A 17,928-nucleotide genomic window follows, 5' to 3' on the forward strand; every position below is an offset into this window, starting at 1 on the left:
CGGCCGATGGTCGCGAGTCGGGGTCGGCTGATGTCGGCCGAACGTCGCGAGTCGAGGTCGGCCGAGGTCGGCCGATTGTCGCGAGTCGCGGTCGGCTGACTTGAGCTGTGGGTCGCGAGTCGACGTCAGTCGATCGTCGCGAGTTGAGGTCGGCCGAGGTCATCCGATCGTTGCGAGTCGAGGTTGGCCGAGGTCATCCGATCGTTGTGAGTCGACGTCGGCCGATGGTTCCGAGTCGAGATTGGTCGATTGTCGCGAGTCGAGGTCGGTCGATGGTCGCGAGTCGAGGTCAGCCGATGGTCGCGAGTCGAGGTCGGTCGAGGTCGGCCGATTCTCGCAAGTCGAGGTCGGCCAACTGTCGCGAGTCAAGGTCGGCCAACCGTCGCGAGTTGAGGTCGGCCGAGGTCGGCCAATGGTCGCGAGTCGAGGTCGGCCGAGGTCGGCTGTTCGTCGCGAGGCGAGGTCGGCCGAGGCCGTCCGATCGTCGCGAGTTGAGGTCGGCCGAGGTCGGCCCAGCGTCGCGAGTCGAGGTCGGCCAATTATTGTGAGTTGAGATTGGCCGATCGTCGCAAGTCGAGGTTGGCGGATTGTCGCGAGTCGAGGTCGGCCGAGGTCCGCCGATGGTCGCGAGTCGAGGTCTGCCGATGGTCGAGAGTCGAGGTCGGTCGAGGTCGGCCGATTCTCGAGAGTCGAGGTCGGCCAACTGTCGCGAGTCGAGGCTGGCCGAGGTCGGCCGAGCATCGCCAGTCGAGGTCAGCCAAGCGTCGCGAGTCGAGGATGGCAGAGCGTCGCGAGTCGAGGTCGGACGAAGTCGGCCGATCGTAGTGAGTCTAGGTAGGCCGAGGTCAGCCGAGCGTCGCGAGTCGAGGTCGGCCGATGGTCGCGAGTCGACGTCGCGAGTCGAGGTCGGCCGATTCTCTCAAGTCGAGGTCAGCCAACTGTCGCGAGTCGAGGTCGGCCAACCTTCGTGAGTCGAGGTTGGCCGAGGTCGGCCGAGCGTCGCGCGCCGAGGTCGGCCGAGCGTCGTCCGATGGTTGCGCGCCGAGGTCGGCCGAGGTCGGACCAGCGTCGCGAGTCGAGGTCGGCCAAGGTCGGCCCAGCGTCGCGAGTCGAGGTCGGCCGAGGTCGGCCGAGCGTCGTGCGCCGAGGTCGGCCGAGCGTCGTCCGATGGTTGCGCGCCGAGGTCGGCCGAAGTCGGACCAGCGTCGCGAGTCGAGGTCGGCCGAGGTCGGCCAACCGTCGCGAGTCGAGGGCGGCCGAGGTAGGCCGAGCGTCGCGAGTCGAGGGCGGCCGAGGTCGGCCGAGCGTCGCGAGTCGAGGTAGGCCGAGGTCGGCCGAGCGTCCCGAGTCGAGGTCAGCCCATCCTTGTGAGTCGAGGTCGGGCGATCGTCGCCAGTCGAGGTCGGCCGAGGTTGGCCGATTGTCGCGAGTCAAGGTCGGCCGAGGGTTCCGAGTCGAGATTGGTCGATTGGCGCGAGACGAGGTCGGCCGATCGTCGCGAGTCGAGGTTGGCCGATGGTTGCGAGTCCAGGTCGGCCCAGGTTGGCGGATTGGCGCGAGTCGAGGTTGGCTGAGGTCGGCCCAGCGTCGTGAGTCGAGGTCGGCTGATCATTGCGAGTGGAGGTCAGCCGATGTTCGCGAGTCGAGGTCGGCCGAGGTCGGCCAACCGTCGCGAGTCGAGGTCGGCCGAGGTAGGCCGAGCGTCGCGAGTCGAGGTCGGCCGAGGTAGGCCGAGCGTCGCGAGTCGAGGTCAGCCGATTATTGTGAGTTGAGATTGGCTGATCGTCGCGAGTCGAGGTCGGCCGAGGTCACCCAATGGTCGCGAGTCAAGGTCGGCCGAGGTCAGCCGAGCGTCGCGAGTCGAGGGCGGCCGAGCGTCGCCAGTCGAGGTCGGCCGATCGTCGCCAGTCGAGGTCGGACGAGGTCGGCCGATAGTTGCGAGTCAAGGTTGGCCGAGGTCGGCTGATTGTCGCGAGTCAAGGTCAGCCGATGGTCGTGAGTCGAGGTAGGCCGAGGTCGGCCGAGCGTCGCGAGTCGAGGTTGGCCGAGCGTCGCGAGTCGGGGTCGGCCGATGTCGGCCGAGCGTCACGAGTCGAGGTCGGCCAATGTCGGCCGAGCGTCGCGACTCGGGGTCGGCCGATTGTCGCCAGTCGATGTCGGCCGATCGTCGCGAGCCGAGGTCGGCCGATCGTCGCGAGCCGAGGTCGGCCGATCGTCGCGAGCCGAGGTCGGCCGATCGTCGCGAGTCGAGGTCGGCTGATCGTCGCCAGTCGAGGTCGGCTGATCGTCGCCAGTCGAGGTCGGCTGACTTCAGCTGATGGTCGCGAGTTGAGGTCGGCCGAGGTCATCCGATCGTCGCGAGTCGAGGTCGGCCGAAGTCGGCCGATGGTCGCGAGTCGGGGTCGGCTGATGTCGGCCGAACGGCGCGAGTCGAGGTCGGCCGAGGTCGGCCGATTGTCGCAAGTCGCGGTCGGCTGACTTCAGCTGTGGGTCGCGAGTCGACGTCAGTCGATCGTCGCGAGTTGAGGTCGGCCGAGGTCATCCGATCGTTGCGAGTCGAGGTTGGCCGAGGTCATCCGATCGTTGTGAGTCGACGTCGGCCGATGGTTCCGAGTCGAGATTGGTCGATTGTCGCGAGTCGAGGTCGGTCGATGGTCGCGAGTCGAGGTCAGCCGATGGTCGCGAGTCGAGGTCGGTCGAGGTCGGCCGATTCTCGCAAGTCGAGGTCGGCCAACTGTCGCGAGTCAAGGTCGGCCAACCGTCGCGAGTTGAGGTCGGCCGAGGTCGGCCAATGGTCGCGAGTCGAGGTCGGTCGAGGTCGGCTGTTCGTCGCGAGGCGAGGTCGGCCGAGGCCGTCCGATCGTCGCGAGGCGAGGTCGGCCGAGGCCGTCCGATCGTCGCGAGTCGAGGTCGGCCAATTATTGTGAGTTGAGATTGGCCGATCGTCGCAAGTCGAGGTTGGCGGATTGTCGCGAGTCGAGGTCGGCCGAGGTCCGCCGATGGTCGCGAGTCGAGGTCTGCCGATGGTCGAGAGTCGAGGTCGGTCGAGGTCGGCCGATTCTCGAGAGTCGAGGTCGGCCAACTGTCGCGAGTCGAGGCTGGCCGAGGTCGGCCGAGCATCGCCAGTCGAGGTCAGCCAAGCGTCGCGAGTCGAGGATGGCAGAGCGTCGCGAGTCGAGGTCGGACGAAGTCGGCCGATCGTAGTGAGTCTAGGTAGGCCGAGGTCAGCCGAGCGTCGCGAGTCGAGGTCGGCCGATGGTCGCGAGTCGACGTCGCGAGTCGAGGTCGGCCGATTCTCTCAAGTCGAGGTCAGCCAACTGTCGCGAGTCGAGGTCGGCCAACCTTCGTGAGTCGAGGTTGGCCGAGGTCGGCCGAGCGTCGCGCGCCGAGGTCGGCCGAGCGTCGTCCGATGGTTGCGCGCCGAGGTCGGCCGAGGTCGGACCAGCGTCGCGAGTCGAGGTCGGCCAAGGTCGGCCCAGCGTCGCGAGTCGAGGTCGGCCGAGGTCGGCCGAGCGTCGTGCGCCGAGGTCGGCCGAGCGTCGTCCGATGGTTGCGCGCCGAGGTCGGCCGAAGTCGGACCAGCGTCGCGAGTCGAGGTCGGCCGAGGTCGGCCAACCGTCGCGAGTCGAGGGCGGCCGAGGTAGGCCGAGCGTCGCGAGTCGAGGGCGGCCGAGGTCGGCCGATGGTCGCGAGTCGAGGTAGGCCGAGGTCGGCCGAGCGTCCCGAGTCGAGGTCAGCCCATCCTTGTGAGTCGAGGTCGGGCGATCGTCGCCAGTCGAGGTCGGCCGAGGTTGGCCGATTGTCGCGAGTCAAGGTCGGCCGAGGGTTCCGAGTCGAGATTGGTCGATTGGCGCGAGACGAGGTCGGCCGATCGTCGCGAGTCGAGGTTGGCCGATGGTTGCGAGTCCAGGTCGGCCCAGGTTGGCGGATTGGCGCGAGTCGAGGTTGGCTGAGGTCGGCCCAGCGTCGTGAGTCGAGGTCGGCTGATCATTGCGAGTGGAGGTCAGCCGATGTTCGCGAGTCGAGGTCGGCCGAGGTCGGCCAACCGTCGCGAGTCGAGGTCGGCCGAGGTAGGCCGAGCGTCGCGAGTCGAGGTCGGCCGAGGTAGGCCGAGCGTCGCGAGTCGAGGTCAGCCGATTATTGTGAGTTGAGATTGGCTGATCGTCGCGAGTCGAGGTCGGCCGAGGTCACCCAATGGTCGCGAGTCAAGGTCGGCCGAGGTCAGCCGAGCGTCGCGAGTCGAGGGCGGCCGAGCGTCGCCAGTCGAGGTCGGCCGATCGTCGCCAGTCGAGGTCGGACGAGGTCGGCCGATGGTTGCGAGTCAAGGTTGGCCGAGGTCGGCTGATTGTCGCGAGTCAAGGTCAGCCGATGGTCGTGAGTCGAGGTAGGCCGAGGTCGGCCGAGCGTCGCGAGTCGAGGTTGGCCGAGCGTCGCGAGTCGGGGTCGGCCGAGAGTCGCGAGTCGGGGTCGGCCGATGTCGGCCGAGTGTCACGAGTCGAGGTCGGCCAATGTCGGCCGAGCGTCGCGACTCGGGGTCGGCCGATTGTCGCCAGTCGATGTCGGCCGATCGTCGCGAGCCGAGGTCGGCCGAGGTCGGCCGATCGTCGCGAGTCGAGGTCGGCTGATCGTCGCCAGTCGAGGTCGGCTGATCGTCGCCAGTCGAGGTCGGCTGACTTCAGCTGATGGTCGCGAGTTGAGGTCGGCCGAGGTCATCCGATCGTCGCGAGTCGAGGTCGGCCGAGGTCGGCCGATCGTCGCGAGTCGAGGTCGGCCGAAGTCGGCCGATGGTCGCGAGTCGGGGTCGGCTGATGTCGGCCGAACGTCGCGAGTTGAGGTCGGCCGATTGTCGCGAGTCGCGGTCGGCTGACTTCAGCTGTGGGTCGCGAGTCGACGTCAGTCGATCGTCGCGAGTTGAGGTCGGCCGAGGTCATCCGATCGTTGCGAGTCGAGGTTGGCCGAGGTCATCCGATCGTTGTGAGTCGACGTCGGCCGATGGTTCCGAGTCGAGATTGGTCGATTGTCGCGAGTCGAGGTCGGTCGATGGTCGCGAGTCGAGGTCAGCCGATGGTCGCGAGTCGAGGTTGGTCGAGGTCGGCCGATTCTCGCAAGTCGAGGTTGGCTGAGGTCGGCCCAGCGTCGTGAGTCGAGGTCGGCTGATCATTGCGAGTGGAGGTCAGCCGATGTTCGCGAGTCGAGGTCGGCCGAGGTCGGCCAACCGTCGCGAATCGAGGTCGGCCGAGGTAGGCCGAGCGTCGCGAGTCGAGGTCGGCCGAGGTAGGCCGAGCGTCGCGAGTCGAGGTCAGCCGATTATTGTGAGTTGAGATTGGCTGATCGTCGCGAGTCGAGGTCGGCCGAGGTCATCCAATGGTCGCGAGTCAAGGTCGGCCGAGGTCAGCCGAGCGTCGCGAGTCGAGGGCGGCCGAGCGTGGCGAGTCGAGGTCGGCCGATCGTCGCCAGTCGAGGTCAGCCGAGGTCGGCCGATGGTTGCGAGTCAAGGTTGGCCGAGGTCGGCCGATTGTCGCGAGTCAAGGTCAGCCGATGGTCGTGAGTCGAGGTAGGCCGAGGTCGGCCGAGCGTCGCGAGTCGAGGTTGGCCGAGCGTCGCGAGTCGGGGTCGGCCGAGCGTCGCGAGTCGGGGTCGGCCGATGTCGGCCGAGCGTCACGAGTCGAGGTCGGCCGAGGTCGGCCGATCGTCGCGAGTCGAGGTCGGCTGATCGTCGCCAGTCGAGGTCGGCTGACTTCAGCTGATGGTCGCGAGTTGAGGTCGGCCGAGGTCATCCGATCGTCGCGAGCCGAGGTCGGCCGAGGTCGGCCGATCGTCGCGAGTCGAGGTCGGCCGAAGTCGGCCGATGGTCGCGAGTCGGGGTCGGCTGATGTCGGCCGAACGTCGCGAGTCGAGGTCGGCCGAGGTCGGCCGATTGTCGCGAGTCGCGGTCGGCTGACTTCAGCTGTGGGTCGCGAGTCGACGTCAGTCGATCGTCGCGAGTTGAGGTCGGCCGAGGTCATCCGATCGTTGCGAGTCGAGGTTGGCCGAGGTCATCCGATCGTTGTGAGTCGACGTCGGCCGATGGTTCCGAGTCGAGATTGGTCGATTGTCGCGAGTCGAGGTCGGTCGATGGTCGCGAGTCGAGGTCAGCCGATGGTCGCGAGTCGAGGTCGGTCGAGGTCGGCCGATTCTCGCAAGTCGAGGTCGGCCAACTGTCGCGAGTCAAGGTCGGCCAACCGTCGCGAGTTGAGGTCGGCCGAGGTCGGCCAATGGTCGCGAGTCGAGGTCGGCCGAGGTCGGCTGTTCGTCGCGAGGCGAGGTCGGCCGAGGCCGTCCGATCGTCGCGAGTTGAGGTCGGCCGAGGTCGGCCCAGCGTCGCGAGTCGAGGTCGGCCAATTATTGTGAGTTGAGATTGGCCGATCGTCGCAAGTCGAGGTTGGCGGATTGTCGCGAGTCGAGGTCGGCCGAGGTCCGCCGATGGTCGCGAGTCGAGGTCTGCCGATGGTCGAGAGTCAAGGTCGGTCGAGGTCGGCCGATTCTCGAGAGTCGAGGTCGGCCAACTGTCGCGAGTCGAGGCTGGCCGAGGTCGGCCGAGCATCGCCAGTCGAGGTCAGCCAAGCGTCGCGAGTCGAGGATGGCAGAGCGTCGCGAGTCGAGGTCGGACGAAGTCGGCCGATCGTAGTGAGTCTAGGTAGGCCGAGGTCAGCCGAGCGTCGCGAGTCGAGGTCGGCCGATGGTCGCGAGTCGACGTCGCGAGTCGAGGTCGGCCGATTCTCTCAAGTCGAGGTCACCCAACTGTCGCGAGTCGAGGTCGGCCAACCTTCGTGAGTCGAGGTTGGCCGAGGTCGGCCGAGCGTCGCGCGCCGAGGTCGGCCGAGCGTCGTCCGATGGTTGCGCGCCGAGGTCGGCCGAGGTCGGACCAGCGTCGCGAGTCGAGGTCGGCCAAGGTCGGCCCAGCGTCGCGAGTCGAGGTCGGCCGAGGTCGGCCGAGCGTCGTGCGCCGAGGTCGGCCGAGCGTCGTCCGATGGTTGCGCGCCGAGGTCGGCCGAAGTCGGACCAGCGTCGCGAGTCGAGGTCGGCCGAGGTCGGCCAACCGTCGCGAGTCGAGGGCGGCCGAGGTAGGCCGAGCGTCGCGAGTCGAGGGCGGCCGAGGTCGGCCGAGCGTCGCGAGTCGAGGTAGGCCGAGGTCGGCCGAGCGTCCCGAGTCGAGGTCAGCCCATCCTTGTGAGTCGAGGTCGGGCGATCGTCGCCAGTCGAGGTCGGCCGAGGTTGGCCGATTGTCGCGAGTCAAGGTCGGCCGAGGGTTCCGAGTCGAGATTGGTCGATTGGCGCGAGACGAGGTCGGCCGATCGTCGCGAGTCGAGGTTGGCCGATGGTTGCGAGTCCAGGTCGGCCCAGGTTGGCGGATTGGCGCGAGTCGAGGTTGGCTGAGGTCGGCCCAGCGTCGTGAGTCGAGGTCGGCTGATCATTGCGAGTGGAGGTCAGCCGATGTTCGCGAGTCGAGGTCGGCCGAGGTAGGCCGAGCGTCGCGAGTCGAGGTCGGCCGAGGTAGGCCGAGCGTCGCGAGTCGAGGTCAGCCGATTATTGTGAGTTGAGATTGGCTGATCGTCGCGAGTCGAGGTCGGCCGAGGTCACCCAATGGTCGCGAGTCAAGGTCGGCCGAGGTCAGCCGAGCGTCGCGAGTCGAGGGCGGCCGAGCGTCGCCAGTCGAGGTCGGCCGATCGTCGCCAGTCGAGGTCGGACGAGGTCGGCCGATAGTTGCGAGTCAAGGTTGGCCGAGGTCGGCTGATTGTCGCGAGTCAAGGTCAGCCGATGGTCGTGAGTCGAGGTAGGCCGAGGTCGGCCGAGCGTCGCGAGTCGAGGTTGGCCGAGCGTCGCGAGTCGGGGTCGGCCGAGCGTCGCGAGTCGGGGTCGGCCGATGTCGGCCGAGCGTCACGAGTCGAGGTCGGCCAATGTCGGCCGAGCGTCGCGACTCGGGGTCGGCCGATTGTCGCCAGTCGATGTCGGCCGATCGTCGCGAGCCGAGGTCGGCCGATCGTCGCGAGCCAAGGTCGGCCGATCGTCGCGAGTCGAGGTCGGCTGATCGTCGCCAGTCGAGGTCGGCTGATCGTCGCCAGTCGAGGTCGGCTGACTTCAGCTGATGGTCGCGAGTTGAGGTCGGCTGAGGTCATCCGATCGTCGCGAGTCGAGGTCGGCCGAAGTCGGCCGATGGTCGCGACTCGGGGTCGGCTGATGTCGGCCGAACGGCGCGAGTCGAGGTCGGCCGAGGTCGGCCGATTGTCGCAAGTCGCGGTCGGCTGACTTCAGCTGTGGGTCGCGAGTCGACGTCAGTCGATCGTCGCGAGTTGAGGTCGGCCGAGGTCATCCGATCGTTGCGAGTCGAGGTTGGCCGAGGTCATCCGATCGTTGTGAGTCGACGTCGGCCGATGGTTCCGAGTCGAGATTGGTCGATTGTCGCGAGTCGAGGTCGGTCGATGGTCGCGAGTCGAGGTCAGCCGATGGTCGCGAGTCGAGGTCGGTCGAGGTCGGCCGATTCTCGCAAGTCGAGGTCGGCCAACTGTCGCGAGTCAAGGTCGGCCAACCGTCGCGAGTTGAGGTCGGCCGAGGTCGGCCAATGGTCGCGAGTCGAGGTCGGTCGAGGTCGGCTGTTCGTCGCGAGGCGAGGTCGGCCGAGGCCGTCCGATCGTCGCGAGGCGAGGTCGGCCGAGGCCGTCCGATCGTCGCGAGTCGAGGTCGGCCAATTATTGTGAGTTGAGATTGGCCGATCGTCGCAAGTCGAGGTTGGCGGATTGTCGCGAGTCGAGGTCGGCCGAGGTCCGCCGATGGTCGCGAGTCGAGGTCTGCCGATGGTCGAGAGTCGAGGTCGGTCGAGGTCGGCCGATTCTCGAGAGTCGAGGTCGGCCAACTGTCGCGAGTCGAGGCTGGCCGAGGTCGGCCGAGCATCGCCAGTCGAGGTCAGCCAAGCGTCGCGAGTCGAGGATGGCAGAGCGTCGCGAGTCGAGGTCGGACGAAGTCGGCCGATCGTAGTGAGTCTAGGTAGGCCGAGGTCAGCCGAGCGTCGCGAGTCGAGGTCGGCCGATGGTCGCGAGTCGACGTCGCGAGTCGAGGTCGGCCGATTCTCTCAAGTCGAGGTCAGCCAACTGTCGCGAGTCGAGGTCGGCCAACCTTCGTGAGTCGAGGTTGGCCGAGGTCGGCCGAGCGTCGCGCGCCGAGGTCGGCCGAGCGTCGTCCGATGGTTGCGCGCCGAGGTCGGCCGAGGTCGGACCAGCGTCGCGAGTCGAGGACGGCCAAGGTCGGCCCAGCGTCGCAAGTCGAGGTCGGCCGAGGTCGGCCGAGCGTCGTGCGCCGAGGTCGGCCGAGCGTCGTCCGATGGTTGCGCGCCGAGGTCGGCCGAAGTCGGACCAGCGTCGCGAGTCGAGGTCGGCCGAGGTCGGCCAACCGTCGCGAGTCGAGGGCGGCCGAGGTAGGCCGAGCGTCGCGAGTCGAGGGCGGCCGAGGTCGGCCGATGGTCGCGAGTCGAGGTCGGCCGAGGTCGGCCGAGCGTCCCGAGTCGAGGTCAGCCCATCCTTGTGAGTCGAGGTCGGGCGATCGTCGCCAGTCGAGGTCGGCCGAGGTTGGCCGATTGTCGCGAGTCAAGGTCGGCCGAGGGTTCCGAGTCGAGATTGGTCGATTGGCGCGAGACGAGGTCGGCCGATCGTCGCGAGTCGAGGTTGGCCGATGGTTGCGAGTCCAGGTCGGCCCAGGTTGGCGGATTGGCGCGAGTCGAGGTTGGCTGAGGTCGGCCCAGCGTCGTGAGTCGAGGTCGGCTGATCATTGCGAGTGGAGGTCAGCCGATGTTCGCGAGTCGAGGTCGGCCGAGGTCGGCCAACCGTCGCGAGTCGAGGTCGGCCGAGGTAGGCCGAGCGTCGCGAGTCGAGGTCGGCCGAGGTAGGCCGAGCGTCGCGAGTCGAGGTCAGCCGATTATTGTGAGTTGAGATTGGCTGATCGTCGCGAGTCGAGGTCGGCCGAGGTCACCCAATGGTCGCGAGTCAAGGTCGGCCGAGGTCAGCCGAGCGTCGCGAGTCGAGGGCGGCCGAGCGTCGCCAGTCGAGGTCGGCCGATCGTCGCCAGTCGAGGTCGGACGAGGTCGGCCGATGGTTGCGAGTCAAGGTTGGCCGAGGTCGGCTGATTGTCGCGAGTCAAGGTCAGCCGATGGTCGTGAGTCGAGGTAGGCCGAGGTCGGCCGAGCGTCGCGAGTCGAGGTTGGCCGAGCGTCGCGAGTCGGGGTCGGCCGAGCGTCGCGAGTCGGGGTCGGCCGATGTCGGCCGAGCGTCACGAGTCGAGGTCGGCCAATGTCGGCCGAGCGTCGCGACTCGGGGTCGGCCGATTGTCGCCAGTCGATGTCGGCCGATCGTCGCGAGCCGAGGTCGGCCGAGGTCGGCCGATCGTCGCGAGTCGAGGTCGGCTGATCGTCGCCAGTCGAGGTCGGCTGATCGTCGCCAGTCGAGGTCGGCTGACTTCAGCTGATGGTCGCGAGTTGAGGTCGGCCGAGGTCATCCGATCGTCGCGAGTCGAGGTCGGCCGAGGTCATCCGATCGTCGCGAGTCGAGGTCGGCCGATGTCGGCCGAACGTCGCGAGTCAGGGTCGGCTGATGTCGGCCGAACGTCGCGAGTTGAGGTCGGCCGATTGTCGCGAGTCGCGGTCGGCTGACTTCAGCTGTGGGTCGCGAGTCGACGTCAGTCGATCGTCGCGAGTTGAGGTCGGCCGAGGTCATCCGATCGTTGCGAGTCGAGGTTGGCCGAGGTCATCCGATCGTTGTGAGTCGACGTCGGCCGATGGTTCCGAGTCGAGATTGGTCGATTGTCGCGAGTCGAGGTCGGTCGATGGTCGCGAGTCGAGGTCAGCCGATGGTCGCGAGTCGAGGTTGGTCGAGGTCGGCCGATTCTCGCAAGTCGAGGTTGGCTGAGGTCGGCCCAGCGTCGTGAGTCGAGGTCGGCTGATCATTGCGAGTGGAGGTCAGCCGATGTTCGCGAGTCGAGGTCGGCCGAGGTCGGCCAACCGTCGCGAATCGAGGTCGGCCGAGGTAGGCCGAGCGTCGCGAGTCGAGGTCGGCCGAGGTAGGCCGAGCGTCGCGAGTCGAGGTCAGCCGATTATTGTGAGTTGAGATTGGCTGATCGTCGCGAGTCGAGGTCGGCCGAGGTCATCCAATGGTCGCGAGTCAAGGTCGGCCGAGGTCAGCCGAGCGTCGCGAGTCGAGGGCGGCCGAGCGTGGCGAGTCGAGGTCGGCCGATCGTCGCCAGTCGAGGTCAGCCGAGGTCGGCCGATGGTTGCGAGTCAAGGTTGGCCGAGGTCGGCCGATTGTCGCGAGTCAAGGTCAGCCGATGGTCGTGAGTCGAGGTAGGCCGAGGTCGGCCGAGCGTCGCGAGTCGAGGTTGGCCGAGCGTCGCGAGTCGGGGTCGGCCGAGCGTCGCGAGTCGGGGTCGGCCGATGTCGGCCGAGCGTCACGAGTCGAGGTCGGCCGAGGTCGGCCGATCGTCGCGAGTCGAGGTCGGCTGATCGTCGCCAGTCGAGGTCGGCTGATCGTCGCCAGTCGAGGTCGGCTGACTTCAGCTGATGGTCGCGAGTTGAGGTCGGCCGAGGTCATCCGATCGTCGCGAGTCGAGGTCGGCCGAGGTCGGCCGATCGTCGCGAGTCGAGGTCGGCCGAAGTCGGCCGATGGTCGCGAGTCGGGGTCGGCTGATGTCGGCCGAACGTCGCGAGTCGAGGTCGGCCGAGGTCGGCCGATTGTCGCGAGTCGCGGTCGGCTGACTTCAGCTGTGGGTCGCGAGTCGACGTCAGTCGATCGTCGCGAGTTGAGGTCGGCCGAGGTCATCCGATCGTTGCGAGTCGAGGTTGGCCGAGGTCATCCGATCGTTGTGAGTCGACGTCGGCCGATGGTTCCGAGTCGAGATTGGTCGATTGTCGCGAGTCGAGGTCGGTCGATGGTCGCGAGTCGAGGTCAGCCGATGGTCGCGAGTCGAGGTCGGTCGAGGTCGGCCGATTCTCGCAAGTCGAGGTCGGCCAACTGTCGCGAGTCAAGGTCGGCCAACCGTCGCGAGTTGAGGTCGGCCGAGGTCGGCCAATGGTCGCGAGTCGAGGTCGGCCGAGGTCGGCTGTTCGTCGCGAGGCGAGGTCGGCCGAGGCCGTCCGATCGTCGCGAGTTGAGGTCGGCCGAGGTCGGCCCAGCGTCGCGAGTCGAGGTCGGCCAATTATTGTGAGTTGAGATTGGCCGATCGTCGCAAGTCGAGGTTGGCGGATTGTCGCGAGTCGAGGTCGGCCGAGGTCCGCCGATGGTCGCGAGTCGAGGTCTGCCGATGGTCGAGAGTCGAGGTCGGTCGAGGTCGGCCGATTCTCGAGAGTCGAGGTCGGCCAACTGTCGCGAGTCGAGGCTGGCCGAGGTCGGCCGAGCATCGCCAGTCGAGGTCAGCCAAGCGTCGCGAGTCGAGGATGGCAGAGCGTCGCGAGTCGAGGTCGGACGAAGTCGGCCGATCGTAGTGAGTCTAGGTAGGCCGAGGTCAGCCGAGCGTCGCGAGTCGAGGTCGGCCGATGGTCGCGAGTCGACGTCGCGAGTCGAGGTCGGCCGATTCTCTCAAGTCGAGGTCACCCAACTGTCGCGAGTCGAGGTCGGCCAACCTTCGTGAGTCGAGGTTGGCCGAGGTCGGCCGAGCGTCGCGCGCCGAGGTCGGCCGAGCGTCGTCCGATGGTTGCGCGCCGAGGTCGGCCGAGGTCGGACCAGCGTCGCGAGTCGAGGTCGGCCAAGGTCGGCCCAGCGTCGCGAGTCGAGGTCGGCCGAGGTCGGCCGAGCGTCGTGCGCCGAGGTCGGCCGAGCGTCCTCCGATGGTTGCGCGCCGAGGTCGGCCGAAGTCGGACCAGCGTCGCGAGTCGAGGTCGGCCGAGGTCGGCCAACCGTCGCGAGTCGAGGGCGGCCGAGGTAGGCCGAGCGTCGCGAGTCGAGGGCGGCCGAGGTCGGCCGATGGTCGCGAGTCGAGGTAGGCCGAGGTCGGCCGAGCGTCCCGAGTCGAGGTCAGCCCATCCTTGTGAGTCGAGGTCGGGCGATCGTCGCCAGTCGAGGTCGGCCGAGGTTGGCCGATTGTCGCGAGTCAAGGTCGGCCGAGGGTTCCGAGTCGAGATTGGTCGATTGGCGCGAGACGAGGTCGGCCGATCGTCGCGAGTCGAGGTTGGCCGATGGTTGCGAGTCCAGGTCGGCCCAGGTTGGCGGATTGGCGCGAGTCGAGGTTGGCTGAGGTCGGCCCAGCGTCGTGAGTCGAGGTCGGCTGATCATTGCGAGTGGAGGTCAGCCGATGTTCGCGAGTCGAGGTCGGCCGAGGTCGGCCAACCGTCGCGAGTCGAGGTCGGCCGAGGTAGGCCGAGCGTCGCGAGTCGAGGTCAGCCGATTATTGTGAGTTGAGATTGGCTGATCGTCGCGAGTCGAGGTCGGCCGAGGTCACCCAATGGTCGCGAGTCAAGGTCGGCCGAGGTCAGCCGAGCGTCGCGAGTCGAGGGCGGCCGAGCGTCGCCAGTCGAGGTCGGCCGATCGTCGCCAGTCGAGGTCGGACGAGGTCGGCCGATAGTTGCGAGTCAAGGTTGGCCGAGGTCGGCTGATTGTCGCGAGTCAAGGTCAGCCGATGGTCGTGAGTCGAGGTAGGCCGAGGTCGGCCGAGCGTCGCGAGTCGAGGTTGGCCGAGCGTCGCGAGTCGGGGTCGGCCGAGCGTCGCGAGTCGGGGTCGGCCGATGTCGGCCGAGCGTCACGAGTCGAGGTCGGCCAATGTCGGCCGAGCGTCGCGACTCGGGGTCGGCCGATTGTCGCCAGTCGATGTCGGCCGATCGTCGCGAGCCGAGGTCGGCCGATCGTCGCGAGCCGAGGTCGGCCGATCGTCGCGAGTCGAGGTCGGCTGATCGTCGCCCGTCGAGGTCGGCTGATCGTCGCCAGTCGAGGTCGGCTGACTTCAGCTGATGGTCGCGAGTTGAGGTCGGCCGAGGTCATCCGATCGTCGCGAGTCGAGGTCGGCCAATGTCGGCCGAGCGTCGCGACTCGGGGTCGGCCGAGCGTCGCGACTCGGGGTCGGCCGATTGTCGCCAGTCGATGTCGGCCGATCGTCGCGAGCCGAGGTCGGCCGATCGTCGCGAGCCGAGGTCGGCCGATCGTCGCGAGCCGAGGTCGGCCGATCGTCGCGAGCCGAGGTCGGCCGATCGTCGCGAGTCAAGGTCGGCCGATCGTCGCCAGTCGAGGTCGGCCGATCGTCGCCAGTCGAGGTCGGCTGACTTCAGCTGATGGTCGCGAGTTGAGGTCGGCCGAGGTCATCCGATCGTCGCGAGTCGAGGTCGGCCGAAGTCGGCCGATGGTCGCGAGTCGGGGTCGGCTGATGTCGGCCGAACGTCGCGAGTCGAGGTCGGCCGAGGTCGGCCGATTGTCGCGAGTCGCGGTCGGCTGACTTCAGCTGTGGGTCGCGAGTCGACGTCAGTCGATCGTCGCGAGTTGAGGTCGGCCGAGGTCATCCGATCGTTGCGAGTCGAGGTTGGCCGAGGTCATCCGATCGTTGTGAGTCGACGTCGGCCGATGGTTCCGAGTCGAGATTGGTCGATTGTCGCGAGTCGAGGTCGGTCGATGGTCGCGAGTCGAGGTCAGCCGATGGTCGCGAGTCGAGGTCGGTCGAGGTCGGCCGATTCTCGCAAGTCGAGGTCGGCCAACTGTCGCGAGTCAAGGTCGGCCAACCGTCGCGAGTTGAGGTCGGCCGAGGTCGGCCAATGGTCGCGAGTCGAGGTCGGCCGAGGTCGGCTGTTCGTCGCGAGGCAAGGTCGGCCGAGGCCGTCCGATCGTCGCGAGGCGAGGTCGGCCGAGGCCGTCCGATCGTCGCGAGTCGAGGTCGGCCAATTATTGTGAGTTGAGATTGGCCGATCGTCGCAAGTCGAGGTTGGCGGATTGTCGCGAGTCGAGGTCGGCCGAGGTCCGCCGATGGTCGCGAGTCGAGGTCTGCCGATGGTCGAGAGTCGAGGTCGGTCGAGGTCGGCCGATTCTCGAGAGTCGAGGTCGGCCAACTGTCGCGAGTCGAGGCTGGCCGAGGTCGGCCGAGCATCGCCAGTCGAGGTCAGCCAAGCGTCGCGAGTCGAGGATGGCAGAGCGTCGCGAGTCGAGGTCGGACGAAGTCGGCCGATCGTAGTGAGTCTAGGTAGGCCGAGGTCAGCCGAGCGTCGCGAGTCGAGGTCGGCCGATGGTCGCGAGTCGACGTCGCGAGTCGAGGTCGGCCGATTCTCTCAAGTCGAGGTCAGCCAACTGTCGCGAGTCGAGGTCGGCCAACCTTCGTGAGTCGAGGTTGGCCGAGGTCGGCCGAGCGTCGCGCGCCGAGGTCGGCCGAGCGTCGTCCGATGGTTGCGCGCCGAGGTCGGCCGAGGTCGGACCAGCGTCGCGAGTCGAGGTCGGCCGAGGTCGGCCCAGCGTCGCGAGTCGAGGTCGGCCGAGGTCGGCCGAGCGTCGTGCGCCGAGGTCGGCCGAGCGTCGTCCGATGGTTGCGCGCCGAGGTCGGCCGAAGTCGGACCAGCGTCGCGAGTCGAGGTCGGCCGAGGTCGGCCAACCGTCGCGAGTCGAGGGCGGCCGAGGTAGGCCGAGCGTCGCGAGTCGAGGGCGGCCGAGGTCGGCCGATGGTCGCGAGTCGAGGTCGGCCGAGGTCGGCCGAGCGTCCCGAGTCGAGGTCAGCCCATCCTTGTGAGTCGAGGTCGGGCGATCGTCGCCAGTCGAGGTCGGCCGAGGTTGGCCGATTGTCGCGAGTCAAGGTCGGCCGAGGGTTCCGAGTCGAGATTGGTCGATTGGCGCGAGACGAGGTCGGCCGATCGTCGCGAGTCGAGGTTGGCCGATGGTTGCGAGTCCAGGTCGGCCCAGGTTGGCGGATTGGCGCGAGTCGAGGTTGGCTGAGGTCAGCCCAGCGTCGTGAGTCGAGGTCGGCTGATCATTGCGAGTAAAGATCAGCCGATGTTCACGAGTCGAGGTCGGCCGAGGTCGGCCAACCGTCGCAAGTCGAGGTCGGCCGAGGTCGGCCGATGGTCGCGAGTCGAGGTCGGCTGACATCGGCCGATGGTCGCGAGTCGAGGTTGGCCGAGGTCGGCCGATTGTCGCGAGTCAAGGTCAGCCGATGGTCGTGAGTCGAGGTAGGCCGAGGTCGGCCGAGCGTCGCAAGTCGAGGTTGGCCGAGCGTCGCGAGTCGGGGTCGGCCGAGCGTCGCGAGTCGGGGTCGGCCGATGTCGGCCGAGCGTCACGAGTCGAGGTCGGCCGAGGTCGGCCGATCGTCGCGAGTCGAGGTCGGCTGATCGTCGCCAGTCGAGGTCGGCTGACTTCAGCTGATGGTCGCGAGTTGAGGTCGGCCGAGGTCATCCGATCGTCGCGAGTCGAGGTCGGCCGAGGTCGGCCGATCGTCGCGAGTCGAGGTCGGCCGAAGTCGGCCGATGGTCGCGAGTCGGGGTCGGCTGATGTCGGCCGAACGTCGCGAGTCGAGGTCGGCCGAGGTCGGCCGATTGTCGCGAGTCGCGGTCGGCTGACTTCAGCTGTGGGTCGCGAGTCGACGTCAGTCGATCGTCGCGAGTTGAGGTCGGCCGAGGTCATCCGATCGTTGCGAGTCGAGGTTGGCCGAGGTCATCCGATCGTTGTGAGTCGACGTCGGCCGATGGTTCCGAGTCGAGATTGGTCGATTGTCGCGAGTCGAGGTCGGTCGATGGTCGCGAGTCGAGGTCAGCCGATGGTCGCGAGTCGAGGTCGGTCGAGGTCGGCCGATTCTCGCAAGTCGAGGTCGGCCAACTGTCGCGAGTCAAGGTCGGCCAACCGTCGCGAGTTGAGGTCGGCCGAGGTCGGCCAATGGTCGCGAGTCGAGGTCGGCCGAGGTCGGCTGTTCGTCGCGAGGCGAGGTCGGCCGAGGCCGTCCGATCGTCGCGAGTTGAGGTCGGCCGAGGTCGGCCCAGCGTCGCGAGTCGAGGTCGGCCAATTATTGTGAGTTGAGATTGGCCGATCGTCGCAAGTCGAGGTTGGCGGATTGTCGCGAGTCGAGGTCGGCCGAGGTCCGCCGATGGTCGCGAGTCGAGGTCTGCCGATGGTCGAGAGTCGAGGTCGGTCGAGGTCGGCCGATTCTCGAGAGTCGAGGTCGGCCAACTGTCGCGAGTCGAGGCTGGCCGAGGTCGGCCGAGCATCGCCAGTCGAGGTCAGCCAAGCGTCGCGAGTCGAGGATGGCAGAGCGTCGCGAGTCGAGGTCGGACGAAGTCGGCCGATCGTAGTGAGTCTAGGTAGGCCGAGGTCAGCCGAGCGTCGCGAGTCGAGGTCGGCCGATGGTCGCGAGTCGACGTCGCGAGTCGAGGTCGGCCGATTCTCTCAAGTCGAGGTCAGCCAACTGTCGCGAGTCGAGGTCGGCCAACCTTCGTGAGTCGAGGTTGGCCGAGGTCGGCCGAGCGTCGCGCGCCGAGGTCGGCCGAGCGTCGTCCGATGGTTGCGCGCCGAGGTCGGCCGAGGTCGGACCAGCGTCGCGAGTCGAGGTCGGCCAAGGTCGGCCCAGCGTCGCGAGTCGAGGTCGGCCGAGGTCGGCCGAGCGTCGTGCGCCGAGGTCGGCCGAGCGTCGTCCGATGGTTGCGCGCCGAGGTCGGCCGAAGTCGGACCAGCGTCGCGAGTCGAGGTCGGCCGAGGTCGGCCAACCGTCGCGAGTCGAGGGCGGCCGAGGTAGGCCGAGCGTCGCGAGTCGAGGGCGGCCGAGGTCGGCCGATGGTCGCGAGTCGAGGTAGGCCGAGGTCGGCCGAGCGTCCCGAGTCGAGGTCAGCCCATCCTTGTGAGTCGAGGTCGGGCGATCGTCGCCAGTCGAGGTCGGCCGAGGTTGGCCGATTGTCGCGAGTCAAGGTCGGCCGAGGGTTCCGAGTCGAGATTGGTCGATTGGCGCGAGACGAGGTCGGCCGATCGT

Source organism: Struthio camelus, chromosome 2 (assembly GCF_040807025.1).
Source record: "Struthio camelus isolate bStrCam1 chromosome 2, bStrCam1.hap1, whole genome shotgun sequence".
Lineage (NCBI taxonomy): Eukaryota > Metazoa > Chordata > Aves > Struthioniformes > Struthionidae > Struthio > Struthio camelus.